At 46.2% G+C, this 17,576-nt stretch overlaps 1 long non-coding RNA gene across 1 annotated transcript in view; it reads left to right on the top strand.

Annotated features, from left to right (window-relative positions):
• LOC134337477 (uncharacterized) overlaps nucleotides 1-17,154 on the top strand; it is a 41,847-nt gene extending 24,693 nt beyond the window's left edge. The window contains exon 3 of the long non-coding RNA XR_010016011.1: nucleotides 17,079-17,154. This is a non-coding gene — a long non-coding RNA (uncharacterized LOC134337477). The remainder of the gene's footprint in view (nucleotides 1-17,078) is intronic.
• The last annotated feature ends 422 nt before the right edge of the window (nucleotides 17,155-17,576 follow it).

Genomic DNA, 17,576 nt, shown 5'->3' with positions numbered 1-17,576 from the left:
TGTCCCAATCAGGCCTGAAGATTTAATCACTATGGAGGCTTTCTTACTCTTGTGGGATAGCATCTTTCCTGACAAGGGAGATCACTCTGCTTGTCAGGTGAGACGTGGCTGTGAGTCTCAGGTCCTGGGGCCTCCTCCGTGGGATTGACTCTGAGACTGCAGGAAGTGGTTCAGACAGCAGTAACCACCTTTCTTCTCCTTTTTCTTCTTCTAGTTTGTGCATCTTGATCTTGGGAAGGTGCATTTAGTCCACTGGAGTATTCTCATGAATCCTTCTATTGCTCCCTTTCGATCTGATCTTTCCTACTGGTTTCCTCATCCACAACATCATCTCAAAATCTTGTTCTCATATCTCCATTGACTACTTTCTTTTTGGCCTTCCATTCATGCAGCTGGGCTTTGGTCTTTGCATCTACTTTTACAAGCAGCTTTTTGTCTCCCACTTGAAGTTCATGCAATAACCTTAACGCATATAGAGAAGATTCTAGTTCTTTATACTCACAAAATCCAGATGCTTGCAACTTTCCTGAAACTCCTTGGATTCTCTTCTTGCTTAAAGTCTTTATGTACATTTAAGGTAGAGTTTGATAGATTCTTTATTGGTCAGGGCATGAAGGGATGCGGGGAGAAGGCAGGAGACTGGGCTGAGAGGAAAATTAAATCAGCCATGATGAAATGGTGGAGCAGACTCGATGGACCAAATATCCTAATTCTGCTCCTATGTCTTATGGTACTATGGCCTTTATTTCACTGTTATGAATATCATTCCGACAGGAGTTACCTTTTCTCCATTATAGGTTCTTGGAGTCATAGAGTCATAGAAAAGTACAGTACAGAAACAGGCCTTTCAGCCCATTTAGTCTAGGCCAAACCATTTAAACTGCCTAGTCCCATCAACCGAAACCTGACCATAGCCCACCATACCCCTACTTTTCAACATAATTGTATAAGGGCTAAGAGTGTTGTAAAAGCAAGCCTGAAGGCTTTGTGTGTCAATGCAAGGAACATTCATAACAAGGTGGATGAATTGAAAGTGCAGATAGTTATTAATGAATATGATATAGCTAGGATCACAGAGACATGGCTCCAGGGTGACCAAGGATGGGAGCTCAACATTCAGGGATATTCAATATTCAGGAGGGATAGACATGAAAGAAAAGGAGGTGGGGTAGCATTGCTGGATAGAGAGGAGATTAACGCAATAGAAAGGAAGGACATTAGCCGGGAGGATGTAGAATCGATATGGGTAGAGCTGCATAACACTAAGGGGCAGAAAACACTGGTGGGAGTTGTGTACAGGATACCTAACAGTAGTAGTGAGGTTGAGGCTGGCATTAAACAGGAAATTAGAAATGCGTGCAATAAAGGAACAGCAGTTATAATGGGTGACTTCAATCTACATATAGATTGGGTGAACCAAATTGGTAAAGGTGCTGAGAAAGAGGATTTCTTGGAATGTATGCGGAATGGTTTTCTGAACCAACATGTCGAGGAACCAACGAGAGAGCAGGCTATTCTGGACTGGGTATTGAGCAATGAGGAAGGGTTAATTAGCAATCTTGTCGTGAGAGGCCCCTTGGGTAAGAGTGACCATAATATGGTGGAATTCTTCATTAAGATGGAGAGTGACATAGTTAATTCAGAAACAAAGGTTCTGAACTTAAAGAAGGGTAACTTTGAAGGTATGACACGTGAATTCGCTAAGATAGACTGGCAAATGATACTTAAAGGGTTGACGGTGGATATGCAATGGCAAGCATTTAAAGATCACATGGATGAACTACAACAATTGATCATCCCAGTTTGGCAAAAGAATAAATCAGGGAAGGTAGTGCACCCGTGGCTGACAAGGGAAATTAGGGATAGTATCAATTCCAAAGAAGAAACATACAAATTAGCCAGAGAAAGTGGCTCACCTGAGGTCTGGGAGAAATTCAGAGTCCAGCAGAGGAGGACAAAGGGCTTAATTAGGAAAGGGAAAAAAGATTATGAGAGAAAACTGGCAGGGAACATAAAAACTGACTGTAAAAGCTTTTATAGATATGTGAAAAGAAAAAGATTGGTTAAAACAAATGTAGGTCCCTTACAGTCAGAAATAGGTGAATTGATCATGGGGAACAAGGACATGGCAGACCAATTGAATAACTACTTTGGTTCTGTTTCACTAAGGAGGACATAAATAATCTTCCAGAAATAGTCGGGGACTGAGGGTCTAGTGAGATGGAGGAACTGAGGGAAATACATGTTAGTAGGGAGGTAGTGTTAGGTTAAGGACAGATAAATCCCCAGGGCCAGATGGCCTGCATTCCAGAGTGCTTAAGGAAGTAGCCCAAGAAATAGTGGATGCATTAGTGATAATTTTTCAAAACTCTTTAGATTCTGGACTAGTTCCTGAGGAATGGAGGGTGGCTAATGTAACCCCGCTTTTTAGAAAAGGAGGGAGAGAGAAACCGGGGATTTATAGACCGGTTACCCTAACATCGGTGGTGGGGAAAATGCTGGAGTCAGTTATCAAAGATGTGATAACAGCACATTTGGAAAGTGGTGATATCATCGGACAAAGTCAGCATGGATTTGTGAAAGGAAAATCATGTCTGACGATCTCATAGAATTTCTTGAGGATGTAACTAGTAGAGTGGATAGGGGAGAACCAGTCGATGTGGTATATTTGGATTTTCAAAAGGCTTTTGACAAGGTCCCACACAGGAGATTAGTGTGCAAACTTAAAGCACACGGTATTGAGGGTATGGTATTGATGTGGATAGAGAACTGGTTGGCAGACAGGAAGCAAAGAGTGGGAATAAATGGGATCTTTTCAGAATGGCAGGCAGTGACTAGCGGGGTACCGCAAGGCTCAGTGCTGGGACCCCAGTTGTTTACAATATATATTAATGACTTAGATGAAGGAATTAAATGCAGCATCTCCAAGTTTGCGGATGACACGAAGCTGGGCGGCAGTGTTAGCTGTGAGGAGGATGCTAAAAGGATGCAGGGTGACTTGGATAGGTTGGGTGAGTGGGCAAATTCATGGCAGATGCAACTTAATGTGGATAAATGTGAGGTTATCCACTTTGGTGGCAAGAACAGGAAAACAGATTATTATCTAAATGGTGGCCAATTAGGAAAAGGGGAGGTGCAACGAGACCTGGGTATCATTATACACCAGTCATTGAAAGTGGGCATGCAGGTACAGCTGGCAGTGAAAAAGGCGAATGGTATGCTGGCATTCATAGCAAGAGGATTCGAGTACAGGAGCAGGGAGGTATTACTGCAGTGGTACAAGGCCTTGGTGAGACCACACCTAGAGTATTGTGTGCAGTTTTGGTCCCCTAATCTGAGGAAAGACATTCTTGCCATAGAGGGAGTACAAAGAAGGTTCACCAGGTTGATTCCCGGGATGGCAGGACTTTCATATGATGAAAGACTGGGTCGACTAGGCTTATACTCGCTGGAATTTAGAAGAATGAGGGGGGATCCTATTGAAACATATAATATTCTAAAGGGATTGGACAGGCTAGATGCAGGAAGATTGTTCCCGATGTTGGGGAAGTCCAGAACGAGGGGTCACAGTTTGAGGATAAAGGGGAAGCCTTTTCGGACCGAGATGAGGAAAAACTTCTTCATACAGAGAGTGGTGAATCTGTGGAATTCTCTGCCACAGGAAACAGTTGAGACCAGTTCATTGGCTATATTTAAGAGGGAGTTAGATATGGCCTTTGTGGCTAAAGGGATCAGGGTGTATGGAGAGAAGGCAGGTACAGGGTTCTGAGTTGGATGATCAGCCATGATCATACTGAATAGCAGTGCAGGCTCAAAGGGCCGAATGGCCTACTCCTGCGCCTATTTTCTATGTTTCTATGTTTCTACCATCCATATATCTGCCCAAACTTCTCTTCAATTTTGAAATTGAGCTCACAGTACCACTTGTGCTAGCTGCTCATTCCACACTCACACGATCCTCTGCGTGAAGAAGTTTCTCTTCATGTTCCCTTAGTCCTTTCACCTTTCACCCTTAACCCATGACATCTGGTTGTAGTCCCACCAAACCTCAGTGGAAAAAGAGTGCTTGCATTTGCCCTATCTATACCCCTCATAATCTCCCCTCAATCTTCTACATTCTCAGGAATACAGTCCTTACTTATCAAATCTTTCCATATAACTCAGGTTCTCCAGTCCCAGCAACATCTCCGTATACAATATCCAGTTATCTGTTGTGTAACTAAGTGCATCATTCTTTATGATGTAGCCAGCCATTTCTGTTCATTTCTAATGATTATTGTCTCCCAGTACTCATTGTTTATGAACCTGTGAATTCTTCCATTTTCTGCCCTTTTTTTTAAATACAATTGTTTCTTTCTTACTGTGAAGAAAACATGCTGCTCCAAAGAAAAAATACATGCTACGCTTATTTTAATGACCATTTCTCACTGTACTTTGTTTGAACTTGAGCATCTCGCTGTGCTTCAATAGGTAGGTAATCGTCTTGCATTCATTTTAAAAATAGACTGTTGTGTTTTGTAACCCTCAAAATATTAAACTAATTAAAAGAAAAAAAGAGCCAGGAATGCGAATCTAACTTGGTGTTTACTTTATGCAAAGCATGCACGTATCACGTGGCAGCATCATAATGTATGCAATTTACGTATTTTTACATATAGCTATAATGAATTATATAAACAGCAGCAAATACTTAATCAAACAATGTATTTACAAGATTGTTCAAATATTACTGAAAGTATTAATGTTGATATCAAGGAAGAGGTGTTGACTCAGTTGAAGAATATTAATGTCAATATGATCCCAGGGCCTGATGGGCATTATTCCAGGTTTTTGATAGAGGCAAGAAATGAGATTGCTGGGGATTTGACAAGACACCTTTGTTTCTTCTTTAGTTAAAGGCAAAACCCCAGAGGACTGGAGAACAGTTCATAGTCTTCCTTTCTTAAGAAGGGAAATAGAAATAAGAAGCTATAGACCCATGATCTTTATGCAGGGTTCTCAGTAATATTAACTGTAATATTAACTGCTAACTGCTAATAATAAAATGACTTCTCTGCAGTGTTAAGATGAAATGGCTTCTCTGTAATGTTCACTGATGAGGTAAGGTTCTCTGTAGCAGCATGTTTGGGTTATAATTAGTGATAATGGGACTTGTATTCATTTGCTAACCAATGGAAGAGATGTTATTCTTTCTGTCTGTGTGAAAGCTATTAGTTTGCACGGGCTTGTGGGGTTTTCAGCCAGGAAGAACGAAGAGGAAGGACGTGCTGGACGCGCTCTGGTAGACCACTGTAGTCGGTCCCAGTTGGAGGGTCGAGGAGTTCAGAGGAGATCAAATGGTGGAGAGAAAACTCCATTAATTGAGCTCCAAAGGTTGTGCATGAATTGGTTGAACTTTGATAAATTTGGCACCTTTTTCTTTTCTTTTGTATTTGTATCTCTATTAACCATATAGTCACATTAGGATTTATAAAGTGTAATCAGTTAATCGTACCTTGTGTGCTGTCTGATATTTTATGTGTGTGTTTGTACCTGGGGGCATTACACAGCATCTATGCAAACGTGAGACATGGTTTGGCGGGCGGACGGGGTTTCCCCTAGACAAACGTGAGTCGATAGCCCTGAGCGTTACATTTGTGGGGGCTCGTCCGGGATTGTATTCTGTGGATGCTGTGTGACCACGCTGTTTAAAGTAGAGTGGTGATGGCAGCCGCCGCATTTCGGCAATGGTATGCAGCTGTGAGCGTGCCAGTGAGCAAGGCATGTGTGTTTGGGGGGTGGAGACCAGTGTATGTATTGGATGATGTGTTACTTCGAGGTTTGAGTACGGTTAAAGCGGTTGGCAAAGTGGAAATTGTATCGTGAAACTTTGATTTTGAGGCAGGTACAGACATAGTGTTGGTGCAGACAAGTGAGGACATAGGAGGGGCAGAGTTGCCGGAGGAGATTGGTGTCCCGGGGAGGCAGGACCATGGAGCCTGCAAATAGTCGGGGAGGGGGGGCCAGAGCTCAGCGAGCTGAGTCACCAGCGGATGAGGGTGGGGATCTTAGGGAACAAATTCTCTTGGTACTGAGGGATGAAGGGAAGGTGTGGTCAGATTTGGAAAATTTGGTTAGTTCCCATTCCCCAGCGAAAGGAGAGAGTTCCGAGTTGGCATCTGCAATTACCTCCCTCGTGAGAAGGATAGAGGGGCCCCTCCAGAAGATAAGAATTTTCTTGGGGATAACACCCACCCCCGAAGGTGACGAGGATTATGAGACATGGGTAGAGCAAATGTCGCAGTTGTTAAGTGAGTGGCAGTGCTCGGATGAGGAAAAGCGACAGAGATTGGTTGAAAGTTTGCGGGGAGTGGCAGCTGGGGTAGTGTGAGACGTAAAGGTTAACCAGCCTTCGGTCACTCGGAATGACTACCTGCAGGCTTTGGAAAGTGCTTTTCGGTTGACCGAGAGCTCCTCGGGGAGTTTCAAAACATGCGTCAGGAGAAGGGTGAGAAGCTCTCCGCGTACCTCTTTCAGCTAGAGAGACGGCTTGGGGGGCTCTGGCGCTGGGTGGGGGGGGTCATTCAGGCTGAAAAGGTGGATCAATTAAGGATGGCTCAGGGAGTTAGGGGTGCCCAGGCTGAGGACAAGATTGCTTGGAGTCTCCGGCAGTCCTATAAAATGTGCCCCCCTCCGACGTTCGTTCAGCTGTTCAAAGACGTGAGGGGGGATAAGAACGTGTTGAGGCCGCGGTGAGGGGGGGGATGAGAACTCCTTCAGGCTGCGGGAGGACCCTGTCAGTGGGGTGAAATCCTCAGGTGTAGCCCCTGGTGGTGAAGTGAGTGGGGCCGGCTCCACCCGGAAATTGATAAAGGAGATGGTGGCCAGGCTGATAACTGAGGGGTCGGTAGGGAAGGCCCCTCCCCCAGGGGACAGACAGCGCAGAGGGCTGCGAGAGGCGGGGGGGAGGGGTCCATGAGAAGAGGAGTAGCCGGTAGCGTGTGCTATAACTGCGGGAAAGAGGGGCACTTCCGGCGGGAATGTGAGCAGCAGGGAGCCCCTCGGAGAGCGAGTCCCCGGGCATCCAAGCAGGGAGAGGTGTCGGGAAACTTAGAGGAGACCCAGTGAGGTCAGTGCTGGTGATTATCCGTATGACGGGTATTTGTCTGTGAGGCTGGAGTTTTCAGAAGCCAAGGTGGGATGTCTGAAGTTCTGGAGACGTTAGTGCTGGTTTGTCCGGAACCGGTTGAGATGGGTGGTGCGTCAATTCTGGTGGGGACCAACACCCCTGTGGTGTGGAGGCTCATGGGGGACCTGTCAGGAGAGGGCGGATGAGAACTTTTGAGACCTGGGCTGTGCACCCAATGTTTCCGGCTGCTTTTGAGAAGTGCAGAGCCACCCTGGGTCAGATACTGAATTTAAACGAGGAACTGTGTGGTGCACCAGTCGAAGCCCAAGGTAATGAGATCCGGGAAAGTGGCGAGAGTGATGGGAACCCCCAGATTTCCTTGAGTGCCTGATGGCAAGGCCCTTTTAGTGGACGCCCCAGAAGACCTCGAGGGGGAGTCGCGATTTCCGTCTGGGATGCTGGTGAGGCCCGAAGTGCAGAGGCCCTCGGTGGTACAGGTGAACAGGATGGCAGTGGTTGTCAGGAACACCACGAAGAGAAAAATCACCTTTCACAGAGAAGGCTGAGGAAAAGGAGATGCCATATCGCGCAGTGGACCCATTGGGTGTTTCTGACAATGCCCAGTTTACTGTGAGCTGACTGCTCTGAAGACCAAACAGCTGCTGGAATTGAGTCCGGGGAAAGTGGCAGCTGCTCAGCGAGGTGACCCGCACATTGGCACCATTTGGTACGCGGTGGAGAAGGGGGATATGGCGTGGGTGGAGAAGACGAAACGCTTCAGTGCCTCCATTACTGAGGGAATGGCCTCGGTTGAAGTTAAGGAAACAGGTTTTATACCGGGTAACGTCACCCCCGGACCAACCTTGGTGTTGGCAGTTGGTCCTGCCTGTGAAGTATCGGAAGATTGTGTTGAAGTCACTGCACGATGAGTCTGGACATTTGGGGGTGGAGAAGACCTATGGATTGCTCAAAGACCGATTTTACTGGCCTCGAATGAAGTTGGAGACTGAAGAGTACTTAAGTCGTGCATTGGCTGCACACGCCGGAAGACACTGCCTGTGTAGGCCGCTCCTTTGTCCCACTTGCAGAGTGCAGGGCCCCTGGACCTGGTGTGTATGGATTTCCTGTCAATAGAACCTGATGCCAGCAACACAGCGAATGTCTTAGTCATCACGGACCACTACACTAGATATGCTCAGGCTTTTCCTACCAAGGACCAGAGGGCGACAACAGTGGCGAAAGTGTTATGGGAGAAGTATTTTGTGCATTATGGCCTTCCCCGGCAGATACATAGTGACCAGGGACGGGATTTTGAGAGTAAGCTCATCTATGAGTTACTGGACATGCTGGGAGTTGAGAAATCGAGGACCACGCCCTATCACCTGCAGGGCGATCCACAACCTGAGAGGTTTAATTGGACTTTGCTAGACATACTCTGAAGATCAGCAAAAAGAGCAGGTGGAGTCAACATATTGGGCATCTGTTACAACTGTATACGCAATGAGGCTACTGGGTATTCGCCCTATTATCTGATGTTTGGGCGCGAGGCAAGGTTGCCCACTGACCTCTGTTTCGGGACTGACGCGGGTGACATACCGCCGAAGCACTATCTGAAGTATGTGTCTGATATGAGGAGAGAGCTGAAAAGGGCTTACGAATTGGCTGGGGTGGCAGCCGCTAAGCAGAATTGGGGAAATAAGAGAAGGTATGATCAAAAAGTGAAGTTCTCCCAGGTCCTGCCGGGTGACCGAGTCCTCATAAGGAATTTGGGGCTACCTGGAAAGCACAAGTTGGCTGACCGCTGGGCGGCCGCACCCTATGTGGTGGAAAGTCAGATGCCAAACCTGTCGGTTTTCCAGGTGAGGCCTGAGGACGGGAAGGGGCCTGTCAAGATTCTCCATTGGAACCACCTGTTGCCCCGAGCCAAGAGGTGCAGGTAGACCAAGAGCCCAACTTGGAGTCTACCCCTAGTACGAGGACTCTGCGGAAGTGCGGGACGAGGGAAGAGCCCACCGCGAAGGAGCCTGGGCCGGGCCCAGCCCCTGAAAGGGATACTGATTCAGAGGATAATGATTTGGATGTATGGTACATGCTGCCATTCGTTAACTCCCCCGTGACGGGGGAAGGGACTCCAGGCCCTTCTCCCACTGCATCAGGTGAGGTGAGGGGGGCTATGGGTGGGCAGCTGGACATACAGCAGGACTCTGGAGGAGAGGAAGTGGGGCCTGAACAAGAGACAGAATATTCCAGGGTGCGGAGGGGTTTGAGTGACCCCTCGCGGGAAGGTTCACCCCGTAGCTCCAAAGGGTCCCCCGTAGTGTCTGAGGTGGAAGAGTTAGAAGAGGGGGTACGCAGGTCACAGAGAAGTAGGAACCCCCCAGATAAATTGGCCTATGTAGCACCTGGGGATCATGGTGTGATCTATACTGTTTTGGGGAGTTACAGTGTGTCACTGCCTTCTGCACTTGGATTGGGCTCTGTGTTTTGCAGGAAGGGTTGGCAAATTATCCGAACGTCATGAAGGCATGACTAAATTCGGTGGGGGCAGAATGTGGGGTTCTCAGTAATGTTAACTGCTAACTGCTAACTGCTAATAATGAAATGGCTTCTCCACAGTGTTAAAATGAAATGGCTTCTCTGTAATGTTCACTGATGAGGTAAGGTTCTCTGTAGCAGCATGTTTGGGTTATAATTAGTGATAACGGGACTTGTATTCGTTTGCTAACCACTGGAAGAGATGTTATTCTTTCTGTCTGTGTGAAAGCTATTAGTTTGCGCAGGCTTGGGGGTTTTTCAGCGAGGAAGAATGAAGAGGAAGGAAGTGCTGGATGCGCTCTGGTAGATCACCATGGTTGGTCCCAGTTGGAGGGTCGAGGAGGTTGGAGGAGATCGAATGGTGGAGAGAAGACTCCGTTAATTGAGCTCCAACGGTTGTGGACGAATTGGTTGAACTCTGATAAGTTTGGCGCCTTTTTCTTTTCCTTTTGTATTTAGATTAGAGTAGAGTAGATTATGAGGACACTTAGTCCTCGTTTATTGTCATTTAGAAATGCATGCATTAAAAAATGATACAATGTTCCTCCAGAGAGATATCACAGAAACACAGAACAAACCAAGACTAAAACCGACAAAACCACATAATTATAACATATACTTACAATAGTGCAAAACAATAGCGTAATTTGATAAAGATCAGACCATGGGCACGATAAAAAGAAGTCTCAAAGTCCCGACAGCCCCATCATCTCACGCAGACGGTAGAAGGGAGAACCTCTCCCTGCCATGAACTTCCAAGCACCACAAACTTGCTGATGCATTAGAAGCACCTGACCGCAGCCGACTCTGAGTCTGTCCAAAAACTTCGAGCCTCCGACCAGCCCTCCAACACTGAGCACCGAGCACCATCTCTGCCGAGCGCTTCGACCCCGCCCCAGCCGCCGAGCAACAAGCAAAGCCGAGGGCTTGGGGCCTTCCCCTCCGGAGATTCTGTAGATTTGTATCTCTATCAACCATATAGTCACATTAAGATCTATAAAGTGTAATCAGTTAATCATACCTTGTGTGCTGTCTGATATTTTATGTGTGAGTTTGTACCGGGGTGCTTTACACAGCATCTACGCAAACGTGAGGCATGATTTGACGGGAGGATGGGGTTTTCCCTAGACAAACGTGAGTCGATAGTCCTAAGCGTTACACTTACATCAGTGCTATGGAAATTATTGGAGAAGATTCTTAGGCATCTGGAAAAAGCATGGCCTTATTAGGAAAAGTCAGCATGGTGTTGTGCAGTGGAGGTCACGCCTTGCAAACTTGATTTGGATGTTGTTACACAGACTTTAGCAACATTTTTAACCCCTCATGTTAGGCTCATCCAGAAGATTAAGGCACATGGGATCCATGGAGATTTGGTGGTTTGGATTCAAACTTGGTTTGAGCACTAAAGACAGTGGGTAGTTGTGGTGGAGTCTGTGAGGTCTGTGAGTAATAGTGTTCCATAGATGCTGCCTGGCCTGCTGAGTTCCTCCAGCAATTTGTATGTGTTGCTTGGATTTCCAGCTTCTGTGGATTTTCTCCTGTTAGTGTTCCACACAGATCGGTGTTTGAAATATGTATAGCTGATTTGGACACAAATGTCGGTGCTTTGATTGGTAAGTTTGCAAATGATACAAAATTGGTGGAGTTGTGGACAGTGTGCAGGGTTGTCAAAGGATATCAATCAGTGGAAATGTAGGTAGAAAAATGACACATAGAATTTAATCCAGACAAGTGTGAGATCTTGCACTTTTATATGTCAATTGCAAGAGGGAAACAAACAATAAGTGACAGGACCTTAAAAATACTGATGTACAGCGGGATTTTGGGGTGCGAGTCCATAGCTGACTGAAAGTGACAATGCAAGAAGATACAGTGGTAAAGGTGGTGAATGCAGTGCTTTTGCCTTCATCTGCAGAGCACTCAGCATAAAATTTGGCAATTCATATTGTGGTTGTACGGTATAACACTTTGGTTAGGCCACTCCTGAACCACCTCGGCGAGCAATCCCAGTCCCAATCCATATTCCATCTTGGAAGTAGCCACTGTCCTCTGAGGCTTCGTAGAAAATAATACTTCCAGGGACAGTGGAAACTTCCAAAGATAAGCCGTCACCGTCAGTATGCGATTGCTGAATTAGAGAATGACTACAGACTTTGGCTGGGGCAGGGAATGTTGGCTGAAGACAGCTTGTTATCTGTTGGGAACACAGCGAGCTAAAAGGCTCCTGATAAGCTCTGATACGCAATGAGTTTGCCCAGATTTTTCCATAACTGGGATGTGATGTATAAATAGGACAGGCTGTCGATCATGTCCTTCACACCCCTGGTATGTCCTGAAGCACTTCCAAACCATAACACACTTGTGGAATATCGTCACCCTTGTGATATGTCTGGGAATGGGAAATAGCAGCAATGCTCAGAAGGTCAGGTAGGATCTGCCAGTGAAGAAACAGAGTCAATGTTTCTGAGGAAAAAAGAAAAACAAGCAGATTTCACTTCAAGAGAAGACAGGGAGGTTGATGTGTAAAGCAAGAAGAATATCTTCAGTAAGGCGAGACCAAGCATGCCTTTGTCTGAAGTATGTGTTGCAGACAATGAGGCTGTAGCATGACCAATAGATCATGTCTACAATGCGGAGAGAAAGCTGGCCTTAATCACACAAATGTCCAAACTTGATACACACACAAAAATAAAAAGTTGCTCAACATTGTTATTTCAAAACTCTATCATCTGCTGTATTTTTTTGATTGGGATGTAGGAAATGTGGCAGCAATTGTTTGCATCTGAAGATCCCATAAACAAAACTGTGGTGCTTGTTAAACAATTTGCTCCTCTCTCAGGCTGTACCTCAGCATGGAGGGTTACCTGGCTTCCACTCCAGTCTTGTGGATTTGGGTTGGTGTGGGTAATTTGGAGCCCAGCACAGATGGGGCAGGAGGTAGCTGATGGGTGGGCAGGCCCATTGGTGAGGTGCTGTGCTGCCGACCCAGAGACCTTGTTTGATCTCAACCTGTGGCCCCGAAGTCCTCAGCGCTCCTTCTCCTTGTTCAGCCATCGGGGGCCACGGGTCCTCAAGGGCCACTCTGAGCACCTCCCTGAACCTTCTCCTCTGTCCACCAGTCATCTCTCCCCAAGATAGGACTCACAATGGAATGCTCGCTGTGGGAGTCTGGTGTTGCAAACAACACAACCCGCACGTCCAACACAAAACCTCAATGCTGGCGGTATTGGCTTGGGAAACTAGAAAATATCCATTGCCTCTTCCTGCCAGAAAGCTAGAGGATTTCACAGAGATGTCATTGGTGTTACCTCTTCAGAAGGCCTGGTGTAGGTAATCTGAGCCTCATAAACATATCAGAGGGCAGTGATCACTGCTACCTGCTGGACCATGAGTTTTGTGCTGGATCTGATGCCTTGATCTTCAAACATGCATCAACCAAAAGCCGTGCTGATGCATGGACATTGTTGATGGGAGGGAGGGCTCCTGGGAATGGGACGTGGCCGACGTTTACCAGGCTCTCGCTGCATCCATGCAGATGAAACTGTTAATGTTCCAGGTCAAAGACCAATTGTCAGACCTGATGCTCAGCCATTCTGATGAAACAGTAACAACTAAGATTTGGAGTAGTTTTTCACCCCCTGCATGGAGGAGATAAATTGGCAATGGTTTTCCCTGTGGTGACTACCCTAGTCAAGCCACCTGAACTATGGTTAGTCTTGACAGCATTGAAGGATCAGTGAAGAATCAGTGAGTCTCTGGAGCTTGTTGACATATACATTCTGTCTCAGAGTGGTCCCATAGGTAATACTAGTCTTCATTGAAGGACAGGTATGGTCGAGTTATAATGGTTTCTCTAAAAGCTAGGGGTTCTAACTCCCATAATACACAGATGAGTATAATCCCCGTTTCCTGGAGTGAACCTTAGAACCATAGACCTGTACAACTCAGAAACAGATCCTTTGGCCCATCTCATTCATGCTGACCAAGATGACAACCTGAGTTAGTCCCATTTACCTGCTTTTGGTCCATACCTCTCTGAAACTTTCCTATGTATGTACCTGTCTAAATGTTAGTTTAAATGTTATAACTGTGCCTGTCTCAACCACTTCCTCTGGCAGCTTGTTCCATATAACTAGCACTACCTGTGTGAAGGACTTGCCCCTCTGGACACTTTAAAGTCTTTCTGCTCACCGTATTTTATAACCCTTCTTTGGGAAAATGATAGTGTGCATTCACCCTATCTAAGCCCCTATATGCCTTTGTAAGGTCACCCAAAATAGCACTTCAAGGAATAAACTGCTAGATTGTTGAGCCTCTCCACATATATATAAAACTCAGCACCTCGGGTCCTGGCAACATTATTATAAATCTTCTTTGCGTTTTGCCCAGCTTAAAGACAACTTTTCTATGATGGTAACCATAATGAACACAATACTCCAGCTACACACATCAAAGTTGCTGGTGAACGCAGCAGGCGAACATGATACTCCAGCTGCAGCCTCTCCAAAGTTTTACACAATTACAATATAATGTTCCAACTCCTGAACTCAGTGCCCTGACTTATAAAGGCTGACATGCCAAACGCCACCTTCACCATCTTCAGCCCATAGTTTTTTGACTCAGAAGTGAGTACTCCTACCCTGGAGTGGGTTGCCCATGATTGCCAAGTTGAGGAACTGTGCAGCTGCTTCATTATTTCTTTCTTTCCCATTTTTTTGTTTAATTTATTTGAATTTAATGTGCTTGCACTGTACTGTACAGACTGCATCATCTAAGTCAGTGTTAATAAACCTGATTCTGATCTCTCGCACTTATGAGGAGGCAGGAGCATAGCCATTTTGTTATATCCTTGCTCAAACCATGAAACAGTGAGACAAGCTTCACTGATGTAGCTACCACTTCTGCAGTTCAGTGATGGGATTGTTCTGCTGTGTCTGATTTAAGGAAGTGAAGGAACAATATCCCTGAAGCGAGTCCGCCTTGGAAATGTAAGAAAGGAGTATTGTCAGGACTATCTGTGACAAGTGGGTGTTTTTATTTTTAAGCTGTGAAGAGCCCTGCTTTCAACATAATGCAAACTCCATCTGACTGTTCTCACTCACAGCTGCACATTGACGTAAATGCTCTCTCACAATGGAACCTTTCAGCCTTCAGTCATGGCTGCAGCATTAGCCCCGTGACCAGCTCTGAGACCCAATTAGGAGAGTCACCATGAAGCGGTAAACAGCTGGAAACCCATGTGACGTGGACTGAGCTCTGCAGCAGACACAGGGCTGTGGGCCTTTGGCTTATGCTGGAGCTGCAAGCCACTTTCACTCTCCTACAGAACTGAGAGACCATGTCTCTTGTTGACAATCTCGGGGCATCTGGTTTGAAAATATGGCAAGTGTGGCTGTGGGATATTGCCAGCCATGTGTACATATGGATAACCAGACTGGCTGGGACAGAGAAACAGCAGCTTTAAATTCCTGGACGTTAACATATTGGATGACCTGTCCTGGGCACAGCATATAGATGCAATTACAGGGAAGAGACACTGGCATCATTACTCTTTCAGGAGGTTAAAGAGGTAGGGATGTCACTGAACCAAGTTCTACAGATGTACCTTGAAAGTATCATGACTGGTCGCACCATGGTCTGGTAAAGGAATTTGAGTGTGCACAGGAACACAAGACAAGAGGCAGAGGAGGGTAGTGGACTTACCCAAATGCATCACGGGTCATCTTCCCCCACCAAAGTTAGTACATACATGAGGCGCTGCGTCATTTTCATAGGTCCCACCTTCCAGGCCAGGCCACTTTCTCACAGCTACCACTGGGCAGGGGGTAAATAAACCTGAAATCCCACACCACCAGGTTCAACAACAGTTACCTCCCTTCAACTCTGTGGTTCTTGAAACAACTTGCTAGACCCTAATCACTACAGTTTAGCAACACTGGGACCACTTTGATCACTTTGCACTGTAATGGGTTATTTTTGGTTCTAATTGTGTTCTTTCTCGTAAAAGTTGTGTATTATTTATGCTAATTGATACCTTCTTTTAGAAAGCTGCCTAGAAGATGCCCTTTGTCAAGTCTCCAGTTGTTCCAAGAACTGAATGGCTAAGTGTTCTTGAACCTGGTGGGGTGGGACTTCAGGTGTCTGGTGGAAGCTGCGAGAATGGCCTGGATGTCATGTAGTGGGTTTGCCAGCGGAATCTCACACATCCACCTGAGACGATGGAGGAACTTTTGTTTAATACCTCAGCCTGTAGGACTATAACCTTCCCTTAAAACCATGCACTGGAGTGGTACGCCATCTTCCCTACACTCCTCTCATGTCAACATACCCGTGCTTTACAGGGCTTCACTGTTGCATGTAGAGCATGTGTTAGTAAGTCAACAATCTTGCCCTGTGCTGTTGATTTGCTGGGAGGTGTGAGGGTATAATGGAGAGAGTTGGCTGGTGTGGAGTATGGAAGTGTGTACCTGCTGAGGTGGCGGGCTACACTGTGCCCCACCGTCCTGGCACAGTCCTGCACGGCCCAGTGATCCCAGGATCTTTTCTCTTCTCGAAGGTCTAACAGTACGGACCACACCATCAGCCAACAGAATGATGCCCATACACACACACGCACACACACGCACTCACACTCACATTCACAATACACATACACACTCACACACACACACACATACACACTCACGCTCACACAAACACACTCACACACATACACACACACTCACACACCCATACACACACACTCACACATACATACACACACTCACACACTCACACTCACTCACACACACATACACAATCACACACTCACACTCACACATACACATTCACACTCACACACTCACACAGGGAACCGAGAGAGGGTGAAGTAGAAAAATCAAGTTAGTGTCTGTATTTATTGCAGATTTGTGACATCTGTAACATAATTCACCTCCAGTGTCCCAGAATTTGTTTTTCCTCATCCCCCTCCCCAGTACTCAATTATTTCATTTGCAGTTCCTCCAAATTTTTTGAACAGCTTTGATGAACAAGACCTTATTGTCTCTCAAGACACAAGAGTCTCTCTCAGTCTCTGCCTGTCCCAGACACTACCCTTAGATCACTCTCTTCTTGCACCTTAAGATGATGATTTTCTAACTATCTGAGTTTGAATGAACATCACCCTGAAAAGTTGTCTCAATTTCTCACTCTCTATCCATTGATCTATCTCTATTTATCTTTCTATGTCTGTCTCTCTCTCCCTCCCTCCTCTCCCTTTCTCTCTCTCTCTTTCCTTCTCTTGCCCTCTCTCTGTCTCTCTCCCTCCCTCTCTCTGTCTCTCTTCCACTCTCTCTCCCCCCCTCTTTCTCCTCTCTCTCTCTCTTTCTGCCTCTGTCTCACTCTCTATCACTGTCTCTCTCACTCTCTCACTCTCTCTCTCTCTCTCTCTCCACAGATGCTGATTGCCCTGTTAAGTAGTTCCAACATTCCTGCTTTTCAACATGACAATAGCACCTATCCCTACCCTCGGACAGGTGCTGGTGTGTGCTGAAGCCTTCTGTTGTTCTGTGTTGCAGAGCACAGTTGTTCATTGAACAGTGCCCAAGTAAGTGGACAGAGCTTCTTCCCATGGTTTTGATGTTGGGGTTCACCTGCACTGAAAGGAGTTTGATCAGTTAAATTGGAGTTCCTGATAAGTTACACAGTGGAACTCACAGGGAAGGGTGGCCCGTTTCAGGCCTGTGTGACAGAGACCGTACAAAAATGAGCCGCCACTGAGCACAGGACTGTCATTATTTCCACATATTGAGAGTGCTTCTATAAATACATCAGCTGCCTTCTCTACATTTGAACTTTGTAGGGGGGCTGACGAATGGTCATAATTTCAGTTTGCAAAGCCTCTGTTTGAGCTAACCAATCTGGCAACTGTGCCCTGTATCAATCAGTAAATTAC

Source organism: Mobula hypostoma, chromosome 1, assembly GCF_963921235.1.
Source record: "Mobula hypostoma chromosome 1, sMobHyp1.1, whole genome shotgun sequence".
Lineage (NCBI taxonomy): Eukaryota > Metazoa > Chordata > Chondrichthyes > Myliobatiformes > Myliobatidae > Mobula > Mobula hypostoma.
Note: the sequence above shows the minus strand (reverse complement) of the source record. Positions and strands in the feature narration are given on the sequence as shown.